The sequence below is a fragment of the Mus pahari genome, chromosome 7 (assembly GCF_900095145.1).
Source record: "Mus pahari chromosome 7, PAHARI_EIJ_v1.1, whole genome shotgun sequence".
NCBI classification, from domain to species: Eukaryota; Metazoa; Chordata; class Mammalia; order Rodentia; family Muridae; genus Mus; species Mus pahari.
In genome coordinates this window covers 71,113,313-71,126,875 of record NC_034596.1, presented here as the reverse complement: position 1 = coordinate 71,126,875, position 13,563 = coordinate 71,113,313, and positions in this window count along the sequence as shown.

The following is a 13,563-nucleotide window of genomic DNA, read 5'->3' as shown; positions in this document are numbered from 1 at the left end:
AAAAAAAAAAAAAAAAAAGCTAGCTCCTGTGTGTATTGTTTTATTGTTGCCATCTCTCTGGTTAGTGTTGCCAACTTGACACAAACTGGAGTCGTTTGAGAAGACAGAACCTCAATAGAGGATGACTTCCATCAGATTGGCCTGTGGGCATGTTGTTGCAGCATTTTCTTCACTGATAATTGATGTGGTAGTGTCCAGACCACTGTGGGCAGTGTCTCCGTGGGCAGGTGGTCCTGGGTTGGATAAGAAAGCTCCTTGAGCAAGCCATGGGGAGCAAGCCAGTCTGCAGGATTCCTCCATGGCCCCTGCTCAGTCCCTGCTTCCAGGGGCCTACGCTGAGCTTTCCTTCAGGATGGACTATATAACCTGTGCAATAGTTTGCATCTCCTCAGCCCAGGGAGTGGCACTATTAGAAAGTGTGGTCCTGTTGGAGTAGGTGTGACCTTGTTGGAGGAAGTGTGTCACTGTGGGTGTGGCCTTTAAGACCTTTATCCTAGCTGCCTGGAAGCTAGTCTTCCACTAGCAGCCTTCAGATGAAGATATAGAATTTTCAGCTCCACCAGGCGTGGTGGTGCACGCCTTTAATCCCAGCACTCAGGAGGCAGAGGCAGGCAGATTTCTGAGTTCGAGGCCAGCCTGGTCTACAGAGTGAGTTCCAGGACAGCCACGGCTACACAGAGAAACCCTGTCTCGAAAAACCAAAAAAAAAAAAGGAATTCTCAGCTCCTCCTGTACCATGCCTGCCTGAATGCCATGTTCCCTCCTTGATGATAATAGACTGAACTTCTGAACCTGTAAGGCAGCCCCAGTTAAATGTTGCCTTGGTCATGGTGTCTGTTCACAGCAGTAAAACCCTAACTAAAACAACCTGTAAGACAAATTAACCCTTTCCTCCCCGAGTTGCTCTTGGTTTGTTATTTATCACAGAAAACCAAAGTGGACTCCATACCATGACACGTGATGTTGTACCTATTAAAGTTTTGATTTGCTGTCTTCTGCTGAGCAGTGATACTAAGGTCGTTTGGGTGATTTTTGACCCCCATTGGATTGTTTGTTTTTACTGAACTGAAAAAAAAATTTTTAAGTCATTGTGGATACAAAGTCCCTTACCCTACATGTGACATGTAAATATTTTCTCCATTTTTATGTGCCATCTTCATTATCTTAAGGAAGACGCTTGAAATGATATTCATTTTAACAAAGTACACTTTGTATTTTCAAATTGTTGTTGCCTGGATTTTTCTTTTTAATTGTGTACCTGTGTCTCTGTGAGGCAGAGGCAAGAAGACCAGAGGCCAACCTTGGTTAGATAGGGAGCTCAAAACAAGTCTGAACTACATGAGAATATTACCTAAAGCCAAGAGTGGCGGTTCTGGGTTTTTTGGTTTTTTTTTTTTTTTTTTAAGATTTATTTATTGTTATATGTAAGTACACTGTAGCTGTCTTCAGATGCACCAGAAGAGGACGTCAGATCTCATTAGGGATGGTTGTGAGCCACCGTGTGGTTGCTGGGATTTGAACTCAGAACCTTCGGAAGAGCATTCGGTTCTCTTAACCACTGAGCCATCTCTCCAGCCCTCTGTTTGTTATTTTTATGTTGCTATGACAGAATACCACGACAAGACAACCTGTGAAAAAGTTTATGAAAAAGGGATGAATCCATTAATGGTGAGGAAACCTTGCGGGAGTTCACATCTCACAGTGGAAGCATGACGCTGAGGAAGTAGCTGAGACTGACCCTATCTTTAAACTCTCAAAGCCCGCCTCCAGTGACATACTTCCTCCAGCAAGGCCACACCTTCTAAGCTTCCTCCAATAGTACCACAAACTAGGGGCCAAGTATTTGAATGCATGAACCTATAGGAGACATTCTCATTTAAACCACTAGAGTGGCAGAGTCTCAGAACTTGAGAGTTAAAGATGGAGGGATCAGAAATTCAAGGTCCTGTCCAGCTAGATAGCAATTGAGTCCAGGCTGGCCAGAACTACATGAGACTCTGCTAAAGGGGGGTGGGAGGTGGGGACTAAAAAGGAAAAAAACCCTTAAGACTGAGCTACAGGGGCTGGTGAGATGGCTCAGTGGGTAAGAGCACCCGACTGCTCTTCCAAAGGTCCAGAGTTCAAATCCCAGTCAACCACATGGTGGCTCATAACCATCCATAACAAGGTCTGACACCCTCTTCTGGAGTGTCTGAAGACAGCTACAGTGTGCTTACATATAATAAATAAATAAATCTTTAAAAAAAAAAAAAAAAAAAAAAAGACTGAGCTACATTGTTGGCCTGATAACAAGGAATAATGTCAAGCCAAGGAGCGGTGGACCAACCTGACATAGCTCTAAGTTGAGACTTGGTAGTGCAGGGTCCCATGAATGAGAACCCTGCCCTTAGTGACTGAGGGAGGAGTCTGATGGTCTCAGGAGCTAGTTTTTCAAGGTGAGGTTAACAACTACCAGGGTGCTCCAATGGAAAGTTCCAGGGCTGCACAGCCTCATCCCTCCAGGGCAGCACGGCCTCACCCCTCCAGGGGAGCACGGCCTCATCCCTTCAGGGGAGCACAGCCTCATCCCTCCAGGGGAGCACAGCCTCATCCCTTCAGGGGAGCACAGCCTCATCCCTCCAGGGGAGCACGGCCTCATCCCTCCAGGGGAGCACAGCCTCACCCCCTCCAGGGGAGCACAGCCTCACTCCTCCAGGGGAGCATAGCCTCACCCCCTCCAGGGAAGGAGGACACCTTGACACCTCAAGAGGAGCACAGCATCGCCCCTCCAATGGAACACAATTTCAAATCTCCAGGGATGGAAGAGCCACATCTAACATGCACAAAGCCACATCTAACATGCACATCTGGGTTTGATCTTAGGCACCTCATAAACCAAACATGGTAATATGTATCTGCACTCCCAGAACCCAGGAGGTGGAGGCAGGAAGATCACAACGTCAAGGTCATGATAGGCTATATAGCAAGTTCAAAGTTAGCCTGGCTATTTACAACTCTGTCTCAAAGGAAAACAAAAGTAATAACAATACACAGATACACTTAGGGGCAGAATTCCCACGACCATCTCAGTGAATGCTAGAACTGGGATGCAGAACTCAAGCAGAGACCATGAAGGAACAATGCTTTCTGGCCTGCTACCTCTCTCTGACTTCTCAGTCACTTTTCTTTTACAGTGCAGGTACATGTGGCTAGGGTTTACACTACCCACGGTGGGCTGGGGCCTCCTATGTCAATGAGCCACTTGAAAAATGCCCCGTGACATGCTCACAGGCCAATCTGATGGAGGCAGTTCTCCCCTTGGCTTCCCTTGGTGATGGACTGGGATCTGTTAGCCAAATAAACCCTCTTCTCCTCAAGTTGCTTTTGAACAGAAACAGAAATCAAACCGGAACAGGGTGTGGCGAGGGTTAAGAGGATGTCAATATAAAGGGCAAAAGAAAGTATAGCCGTTTACAGATGACATGGCCCTATACTTAAAAGACCCCACAGGGCAGAGAATATAGCACAGTTGTGGAAGATTTACCTAGCGTGCATAAGGCCCTTAAGTCAATTCCCAGCACTACAAAAACAAAACAAAATAACTTTCAGAACTCATCCAGAACCACGTTGAGCTGTTAAACTCTTTTGGCAAAGTAGCAGGATGCACAATAAACATACACACAAAAAAAGTGGGTTTTCTTTTCTTTTCTTTTTTTTTTTTTAAGATTTATTTATTTATTATATGTAAGTACACTGTAGCTGTCTTCAGATACTCCAGAAGAGGGCGTCAGATCTTGTTATGGATGGTTGTGAGCCACCATGTGGTTGCTGGGATTTGAACTCTGGACCTTCAGAAGAGCAATCGGTGCTCTTACTCACTGAGTCATCTCACCGGCCCCCTAGTTGTTTGGTTTTATAGCGAGCATCTTTATCTATTTTGCATCTCAGTAGCCCTAAAAAGAAAAAAAATTTTTTTGAGACAGAGTCTCATAGAGTCCAAGTTGAAGCAGAATTTGCTATGTAACAAAGGATGACCTTGAACTTCTGATCTGCGGTGTGCTAGGATTACAGGCTTGGACCAGCAGCTCTGTTTTTTGCTGTCGGTTGTTTGCTTGTTTGACACAGGGAATTACTCTGTAGCACAGGCTGGCTTGGAAATTGCCACATAGAGCAGTCTGGCCTCAATCTTTTGGTGGTCCTCCTGCCTCTACATCTTAGGTTTGTTTTTAGAAACAAAGTCTGATGGTTACTTTAAAGGAGAGATGGGAGAAGGGAAGAATTAAAGCAATTATCACATCGAGAGAGAGAGAGAGAGAGAGAGAGAGAGAGAGAGAGAGAGAGAGAGAGAGCGCAAAGGAAACCATCCAAATGAAGCCAACAGAGTAGGGAAAGCTTTGCCAGGTAGAGTCTAAAAGGACATTGTACTTAAAACATTAACACCCAAAGGGAGAAAATCAGCTAGTTTCAAAATGAGCAAATAAATAAAACAAATGTCTTAAAGGAAGAAATACAAATGGCCAGTTAGTATATGAAAAAAAAAAAGTTCAGATCATTAGCCATCAAGAAAAACGCTAATTAAAACCACATCAAGATTCCATAGCACCTCAATCAGAATGACTATGATCAAATACCTGAGGCTGGGACACAGCCCCACCACATTTTTTTCTTAAGCCATCGCTTCAGCATGAAACTATGGTTACCTTTTTGAGAAGAGCCAGCTTGAGTACTTTTGTTTAATATTCTTTAGACTGATTCATTAATACTTCAAAATTACTATAATATTAATGACCCAAACATATCAGCCTTTAATTTGTTTGTTTGTGACAATATCTCTCACTGCATGCCCATGACGTATAATGGGGTGGCTTTGAACTCACAGAGTTCCACCACCTCTGCCAAGTACTGGGATTAAAAGCTTGTGTTATCAAGCCAGATAAGACATTAGCTCTTCCTAGACAGAAGAAAGTCAGTCAAACACTGTTACGGTAAATATTATTTGGAGGTTTCTACTCCACCTGAGATCATTTAGTTCCCAAATAAAGGACATAAACCTTTCTATTTACAAAAAGCCTTAAAGCACTAGAGCTGGGCCGATATCAACCCTCAGTCTATTTTGTCTACTTCCCTGTCAATAAACCTGAGATAGTACTTGCCATGTTCTGCCCAGGCTGGTTCTACTCCAACAGGCTGGCCCTCATGGCCATGTGCTCATAATCCATCTACCCAACAGTGGCTTCCATCTTTCCCTGTGTCCTTTTCTTTCTCTTTGTGGTCCCTGCCTCAGACTCCAAGTCCAGGAACTGAAGTCCCGCCTACCTCTCTTCTGCCCAGCTACTGGCTGTAGGCATCTTTACCAACCAATCACAGACAACTGGGGGGGGGGGGGGCAAGGGCAAGGTTTATACAACAAAAGCTGGTATACATGAGGATCTGCTCCTCCTTTTTTGGTTTTTCGAGACAGGGTTTCTCTGTGCAGTCCTGGCTGTTCTGGCTGTAGACCAGGCTGGCCTCGAACTCAGAAATCCGCCTGCCTCTGCCTCCTGGGTGCTGGGATTAAAGACGTGCACCACCACGGATTTGCTCCTCTTGGAACAACTAGATCTTGGAGAACAGAATTTAGCATCTGAATACAAGTAGCACCAGACCAACATACTATAAAACACAGCTTCCGTGGAGTTCAAATAGTAAGAAAAAGAACGAGCTGGGGAATCAGGTTTCTTTTGTTCATTCGTTCATTCATTTACTCATTCAACAAATACCTGTGGAATACACGTTATGTGTCTACTGCCTTTTCTAGGTGCCAAACAGGCACAAGTTTAAAAACAGTTTTAAAGGGCTGAAGAGATGGCTCAACAGCAAAGAGCATTGGCTGCTCTTGCAGAGGAACTGAGTTCAATTCCCAGCAACCACATGGTGGCTCATAGCTGACTGTAACTCTGATGCCCTCTTCTGGCCTTTCAGGCACCAAGCACCAAGCACACAAGTACTATACAGCAGGCCAAATACTCACATACATCAAATAAATGTTTAAAACAGATTTAAAAACCATAAACTCACAATCATCATGGACACATAATTATTATAGTGTAAAACTTCATGAAAAAGTGAAAGTACATTTAACAGACTTGTATCGCTGTGTACAATGTTATATGCCTTTAATCCCCAGCATCCAGCAGGCTGAGTCAGGAGGATTGCCATGAGTTTGAGGTCAACCTAGGCTACACAGTGGTTTCCAGGTCATCCTTGGCAACCACGGTAAGATCTGTTTCAAATCTTGACTCAGTCTCCCAAAAGACAATGCTCATCTTTCAGTGCAGATAATGAAATCAGCAGTCCGGGTCTGATGATTCAGAACTTCTGCCTCAGCCCTTGGGGGACAGTCAAGGAGGAGCGGGAGTTCAAGGACAGCCTTAGCTACATAAAATGTTTGAGGCTAGCCTGGGCTGTATGAGATCCCATGTCAAACAGTAACGAAAAGCACAATGAGGACCGGAGAGATGTTTTAGTGAGTGAAGAAACTTCCTCCAAGCCTGACCAGGGCCACAGGGTTGAAGAAAAGAGCTGACTCCCACACAGTGTCGTCTGACCTACACACACACACACACACACACACACACACACACACGCACAACTTAATAAATCAGTTAATTTTTAAATGTTCGTAAAAATGATAAATGAACCAACACAGAATCCTTTGCTGCAAAGCACAGCAGACTGTACCATCCTGCAATCCAAAGCCATTTCCGTCCTCTGATCCTGGATTCCAACAGACATATCACAGAAGGAACTCCTCTGACTGTACTGTAACTTGTTAGCCTGACCTTGGAACGCTGTCTCTCCTGCTCCCACCTCCAGATGCTGGGCTCGCAGGTCTGTTCCTCCATATTCCCAGCACATCCCTTAACCTGTGCTGTGTGTGCAGATGTTTCCCAGGGATAACTTTAGATGAAGATACCAAAAGCACAGTTTTTTAAAGATTTATTTCTTTATATGAGTACACTGTAGCTGTCTTCAGACACACCAGAAGAGAGCATTGGATCTCATTACAGATGGTTGTGAGCCACCATGTGGTTTCTGGGAGTTGAATTTAGGACCTTTAGAAGAACAGTCAGTGCTCTTAACTGCTGAGTCATCTCTCCAGTCCCAAAAGCACATTTTAAAAAATCCGACTCCGTGAATATCGATGCTTAGAACTAGAGTGAAGAATAAAAACATAATGCTATAGTGAAAAGAATATGGGTCAATTTAAAATTATTTTCAAATAGGGCTCTGTGGTTGAGAGCACTTACTGTCCATCCAGAAGACCTACGTTTGATTCCCAGCATCCACCTCCGGTGGTTCACAGCCACCTGCAACTCTAGCTCCAAAGGGGAATCTATCTGTATTCACAGCTCACGCACACATAATTAAAATAACAACAAAATCAACTATTTAAAAATAGCACTAGAATAAATATATTAAATAGTGGCACCTAGAGGTAGCACGTAGTAACTGATGAATCAGTGGCTCAGTGGAAGAGCACACACTTAGAAAGAGGAAAGCCCTGGGTTTATCCTAACCACCAGCTAAGCACCCGAACAACTCTGCAAAAGCACGGTTTAACTACAATGGCATAGAACGAAATCAGGAGGATTATAAAGTCAGAGTTCAAGGCCAGGGGGAGGGGGGGTAGCTCAGCAGCAGAGGGCTTACCTCGTCTTAGCCTTGAGGTTGATCCTTAGCATTGAAAAAAAACCACGACAACCAGACTGCATCTAAAGACGTAAGGGAGGGTACAAGCCCCATCCCACGTGACTTGTGGGAGCAGCTCTCTTGAAGAGATTTGGGGAGGGGCACTGAGGGGCAGGACAGCCATGAAACAACACACCACGGTGATTGCAGGAGTGGCGGGGGGTGGGGGGGCAGAACCTGGTGAAGTGAAGGAGCCAGGCTGGGCTGTGGTTTTATCGCAAACACAGACAGGCAGCACTTGAGCTAATCAGTGGTCAGTTCGTGGGAGCCTCTGGCCTGGTCCATATCCGTCCTCACGCATGCTATCTGCATGAGAAAGAAATGTGCGAAGATGCTAGGGGCTGCCTCTGCCTTTCATCTCTTTTGGTATTGGGTTCTCTGGGATGTCTATGGCTAGTTAGCAAATACTTTAATGCTAGTGAAGAAATACAGTTAAATTCAGAAATATATTTTTTCTTAAAGAATAGTATTCGTAGGGAATAAAACATGCATCCTGTGTGCTTGGTGGATTATCACAAACTCAGTGACCGCCCCACCCACCCACCCCAGGCCTGTTGGCACAGGTTTGTAACCCCCACTGCTCAGAACGCCAAGGCACAAAGATGGGAAATTTAGAGTCTGTCAGGCATCTAGAGTGAGTTCAGTGACAGCCTGGGTACTTTAGAGAGAGCCTTTCTCAAAGTAAAAAGATAAAGGATGGCTATAGGGGTGCAGCTCGGTGCTGGGGGCTTACCTATTCTGTGAGAGGCCCTAAGTTCAAAGCCCAGTGACACAAAACCCGAAAACCACAAAGAGCCCAGAAAGCAGTGTTAATCCTTTGAGTTTTTTGTTTTGTTCTTATTGTTTAGATATATCACCAGGCTATGATTGCGTTCTGAACTCTTCAGCTGTAATCAATCTTTCTTCTGTTGAACTAGTATGACGTTTCAATATAGAAGAGAATTTCTCAAACCTCACAGAGGAAATCAAAAACTTAAGAGGATTGGCCCGTATTTTACTTTATTTTTTTTTTTTGAGAGAGTTATTTTTGTTGTTTTTAACTATGCGCGTTCGTGTATGTGCGTGTGTGTGTGTGTGTGTGTGTGTGTGTGTGTGTGTGTATGTGCGCGTGCACATGGCTGGCTGTCCACTTGACCTGGGCTACAGAGTGTCCTGAGGCATCTGACATATAAGCTAGGAGTCAAACTTGGGTTCTCTCAAATAGCTGAGCCATCTCTCCAGCCCTTAGCTAGTATTTTAAATTAAAATTTCAAATAGTCTTGATAATAACCAACTACCTATTTTGAATTTCACTGCCCAAGACAAAGAAAACAAAAATCAATTTATACATTACTATTTTTTTTTAAAAAAAAAAGCACTGGATTTTGGTTTCTGACATTCATTTTTCTTTCTGTCGTTTTTTGTCTGGTTCTTGTTTTGTGTCTGTCTTCATTGTATCTTCCCCTGAGCCATCTCTCCAGCCCCCATCTTCTGCTTTGAATTACTGCTTTTATGCATGTGTCTTCCCTCCCTGCCTGCCCCTCTCCCTCCCTTCCTTCCCCTTCCTCCCTCCCTCCCTTCTTTCTTTCCTTCTTTTCTTTGTTTCTTTCTTCTTAGATAGGGCAGAGGCAGTTGGTAGAGACCATCACCTGTCCCCACAAGCTTCTTGACCATCCTCCTCACAGAGTGGGCAGCCGGTGAAGAGTACGGAGGAGGAGAAGTACTTAGTTGTGAATTGGGGGTTTTCAGCTTTGAATAGGATAAAGCTACATAAAACAGTCTGCCACTCGGGAGTACATGGAGCAGGTTTGAACTCTAGGTAGCAGCCGCTGCGGGCTGAGCGCCCGTTGCAGTTCTAAGAATTCTCGGACCCCTTGTGGGTACCAAAAAAAAAATGGAGCAGTCCCTTAGGGAGCAAGTCTGCGGGTCACCCACTGGAGTCGCAGCTCAGTCAGGCGAAAAGTAGCTTCAAGAATAAATTGCGGGCTGGAGAGATGGCTCAGCGTGTAAGAGCGCCCGCTGCTCATCCAGAGGTCCTGAGTTCAATTCCCAGCAACCACATGGTGGCTCACAACCATCTGTAATGGAGTCTGGTGTCCTCTTCTGGTGTGTCTGAAGAAACAACAGTGGTGTACTCATATGCATAAAATAAATAAATAAGTCTTAAAAAAGAAAAGAAAAGAATAAATTCCTCTCCGCAGCCAACTTCTCAGAAGCTAAGACAGGGAATCGAGGAATGGGGTTCCTCGATTCCACCCCACTCCTGCCTGCAGCGGCTGCTTGGGTCCTGGAAGCTCCCGTCGAGGGCAGGCACATAAAGTCTCTGGTGAGTCTGTTCCCAGTCAAATCTACAAGGCAGCCTATCGCCAGGCCCTGAGGTCTTCAGGCTTCTTCCATATCGCAGACCGGGAGCCCCTGGGGCAGGCTTTTGTGGGTGGCCTATCTTCTTCCCTTGGTTATCATTTTCTGGATCTTTCAGACAGGATCTTTATATACAGCCCAAGCAGGCCTCAAACTCCTAATTTTAATTAAAAAAATTTTTTTTCTGGACAAATTCTCACTAGGTAGTCTTGGCTGTCCTGGAACTCACAGGGATTCATTTGTCTCTGCCACTCAAGTGCTGGGATTGAAGATTTTCAGTGATTAGTATATTTTTCTATTGGATGTCCATTTTTCTACCTCAATTTTTGCTCTTAACTATTATTTCTTTACTTCTGCCCTTTTGAACTTAGCTGCTGGTCTTTAAAATGGGATTCGTGTGGATGAAATGGCTCAGTAGGTAAGGGTGTTCAGTGACAAGCCTGAGGATCTGAGTTTAATCCCTGGGACCCACAGGTGAAAAGAGAGACTTGTGATGGTGGTCCTATTGTCCTCTGACCTCCATAAACGCTTTAAGGTATGCATGTGTGCATTCTCTCTCTCTCTCTCTCTCTCTCTCTCTCTCTCTCTCTCTCTCTTTCACACACACACACACACACACACACACACACACACAATTTATTTTGCTGGGCAGTGGTAGTACATATCTTTAATCCCAGCATTCAGGAGGAAGAGGCAGGTGAATCCCTGTGAATTTGAGGCATGGTTTATAGCCCGGGGCTGCCAAATAAATAAAATCAACACATAAATGGAAATGTATTGTGTGTGTGTGTGTGTGTGTGTGTGTGTGTGTGTGTGCCTAAGTGTATGTTCTTGTACCTTTTGTGTGCACTAGCCTGTGGAGTCAGGAAAGGTACCAGATCCCCAGGAACTGGAGTCACAGACAGTGGTTAGCTACCATGTGGTGCTGGGAATCAAACATAGTCCTCTGCAAGAACAACAAATGTTCTAACTGCTGAGCTCTCTCTCCAGGGTGAGGTGAGGGGTGGAAAGTGGGGGGTGGGGTTGTTTTGTAACCTGTCATTTAGTACTTTGTCTACTTTCTGGGTTCTTTTTTCTTCCACCATTCTCCCACACTTTTGACACCCTAAGACTAGATAGGAGATGAAAAAAAAGGATGAGGGGGAAGGGTGAGACATTATCATTAGATTACTTCCTGCTGGGTAGGGGTATTGAGTTCTTTGGGGCAAGTTTTATCTTTGCTGTCAGGATACCTAATTTCTTCTTCTTTTCCTCCTCTTCCTCCCTTTATTATTCCTCGTCCTCCTCTTCCTCCTCCTCCTCTTCCTCCTCCTCCTCCTCCTCCTCCTCCTTTGTACAAGACTGCTTAACAAACAGCAAACAACAGCAGACCATCAACAAACCCACCTCTTGGGACCTTAGCATCTATCTATCTATCTATAAATCAGACACACCAGAAGAGGGCATCAGATCCCAGTACTGGAAATTGAACTCAGGAGCTCTGGAAGAGCAGTCAGTGCTCTCAACTGCTGAGCCAACTCTCCAGCCTGGCTTTTATATACTCTCTGAAAAGTCCCCAGAGTTCCGAACATCACACCATCATAGAATCTGCAGCTGGCACCATCTCATCCCTGCTGGAGCACAAGTGGACAATCTGAAGTGGGCTCACATTAAAACAAAAACACAGTCACAGAATAATTCTGTGGTTTTCAAAAATCCTCACGCTGCTGTTTGAAAGCGGTCTCTGAGCCGAGCATGCGCAGTGGTGCACACCTTTAATCCAGGCCTCAGGAGGCAGAGGCAGGTGGGTCTCTATGAATTTGTTGCTCTCTTGTCTCAAAAAGACAAAAATGTAGGCCATGGATGCGGAATCTTAAAAAACAAAACAAAACAAAACAAGAACAAAACAAGCAAGCAAACAAACAAAATTTCAATCTGGGTGGTGGCGGCACACACCTGGGACCTTTGTGAGTTCTTGAGGCCAGCCTGGTCTACAGAAAGAGGTCCAGCCAGGGAAACCCAAGACATCCTGTCTCAGAAACAAACAAACAAACAAACAACAACAACAACAACAACAAAAATCCCTTTCGATTTCAATGTTGCATTTTAGTCCCTGAGAACTATTTTATATTTTGACATAGTTTATTCAGAGTAATTTAAACATTTCATGGTATTTTCTTTCCCTATATAAGATTCAGGAGGCTTTTTTTTTTCCCTCAATTTCTAGACAGATGGAGATTTTTAAAAAGCATCTTTTTTCTTCAAAGTGTTGATGAGCCCCATGATGTAAGTCAGCACACACACACACCGGGAGCTCTGGTTGGGTTACCATTGGCAAGCTGATGTCAGCCAGGCAGCCCTGTGGGGCATTTGCACCTTACCTGAGAAGCGCTCTGCCAGAATCCCACTGTGCTCGGGTCTGTTAGGTTTCAACCTAACTTCAGGAAGAAGGGAAAAAAAACTAACAGTTCAGAATGTTCTAGGACCCCTGCCCCTAATCCCCATTTTGTTAATATAGCAAAAGAAAATTAAGTTCTTGTCTTTGCAGTTATTTAAGTAAAGAATTTTTTTATGTAATTATTTTAACATTGAACTTTATTGTACTTAACGTTTTGAGCAATTGCATCACAACACGGGTCAACAAATGAAGGAAAGATTAGGCGTTTTCTTTCTTTCTTCTTCTTCTTTTTTTTTTTTTTTTTTTTTTGGTTTTTCGAGACAGGGTTTCTCTGTATTGCTCTGGCTATCCTGGAACTCACTTTGTAGACCAGGCTGGCCTCGAACTCAGAAATTCGCCTGCCTCTCCCTCCTGAGTACTGGGATTAAAGGCGTGCGCCACCACGCCCGACCTAGATTAGCCGTTTTCTAACCACCTTCAGCAACAGAAGGTTGGCCCTGGGCTGTAAACCAAACAGGCCACACTGTCAAATTGTCAGGTGTGTGTACATGGTGGTGAGAGGGGTGGGAGACGCCGCACACTGCTTCCTGCTCTTGCATACAGCAGGCAGAGTTAGGAATTCCTTTAAGCCTTCAGCGACTCAGGTAAAGCTGGATCCTTGGATTCACCACAGAAAGGAGTTTCAGGGAAAGCCAGTCTGGAACATGGGAAGTTTATTAAAAGGCATTTTTAAAGGTTGGAGAAATGGCTTGGTGGGTAATGTATTTGCTATATAACATGAGGGCTGGGCCTGGATCCCCTGTAAAGTCAGAGACAGTTGGATATGTTTGTAACCCCGGAGCTCCTACAGTAAGGTGGGAGGCAGGCAGGAGATTCCTGGAAGTTCCCAGGGTCAGCTAGCTTGGAATGCCCAGCAATGGACAAGAAACCTTGTCCCAAGCAAGGCAGAAGGTTAAGACTGACACCTGAGGTTGTCGTCTGACCACCACACTTACCTCATGGGATTATTGCACCAGCACACACACACACACACACACACACAGAACACAGAGGGGCGGGAGGAAGAGAGAAGAGACTTAAAGACATTAATAACTTACATGTTTGCTGAAGCCTGAAGCTGCTCAGCTCCACAAAGG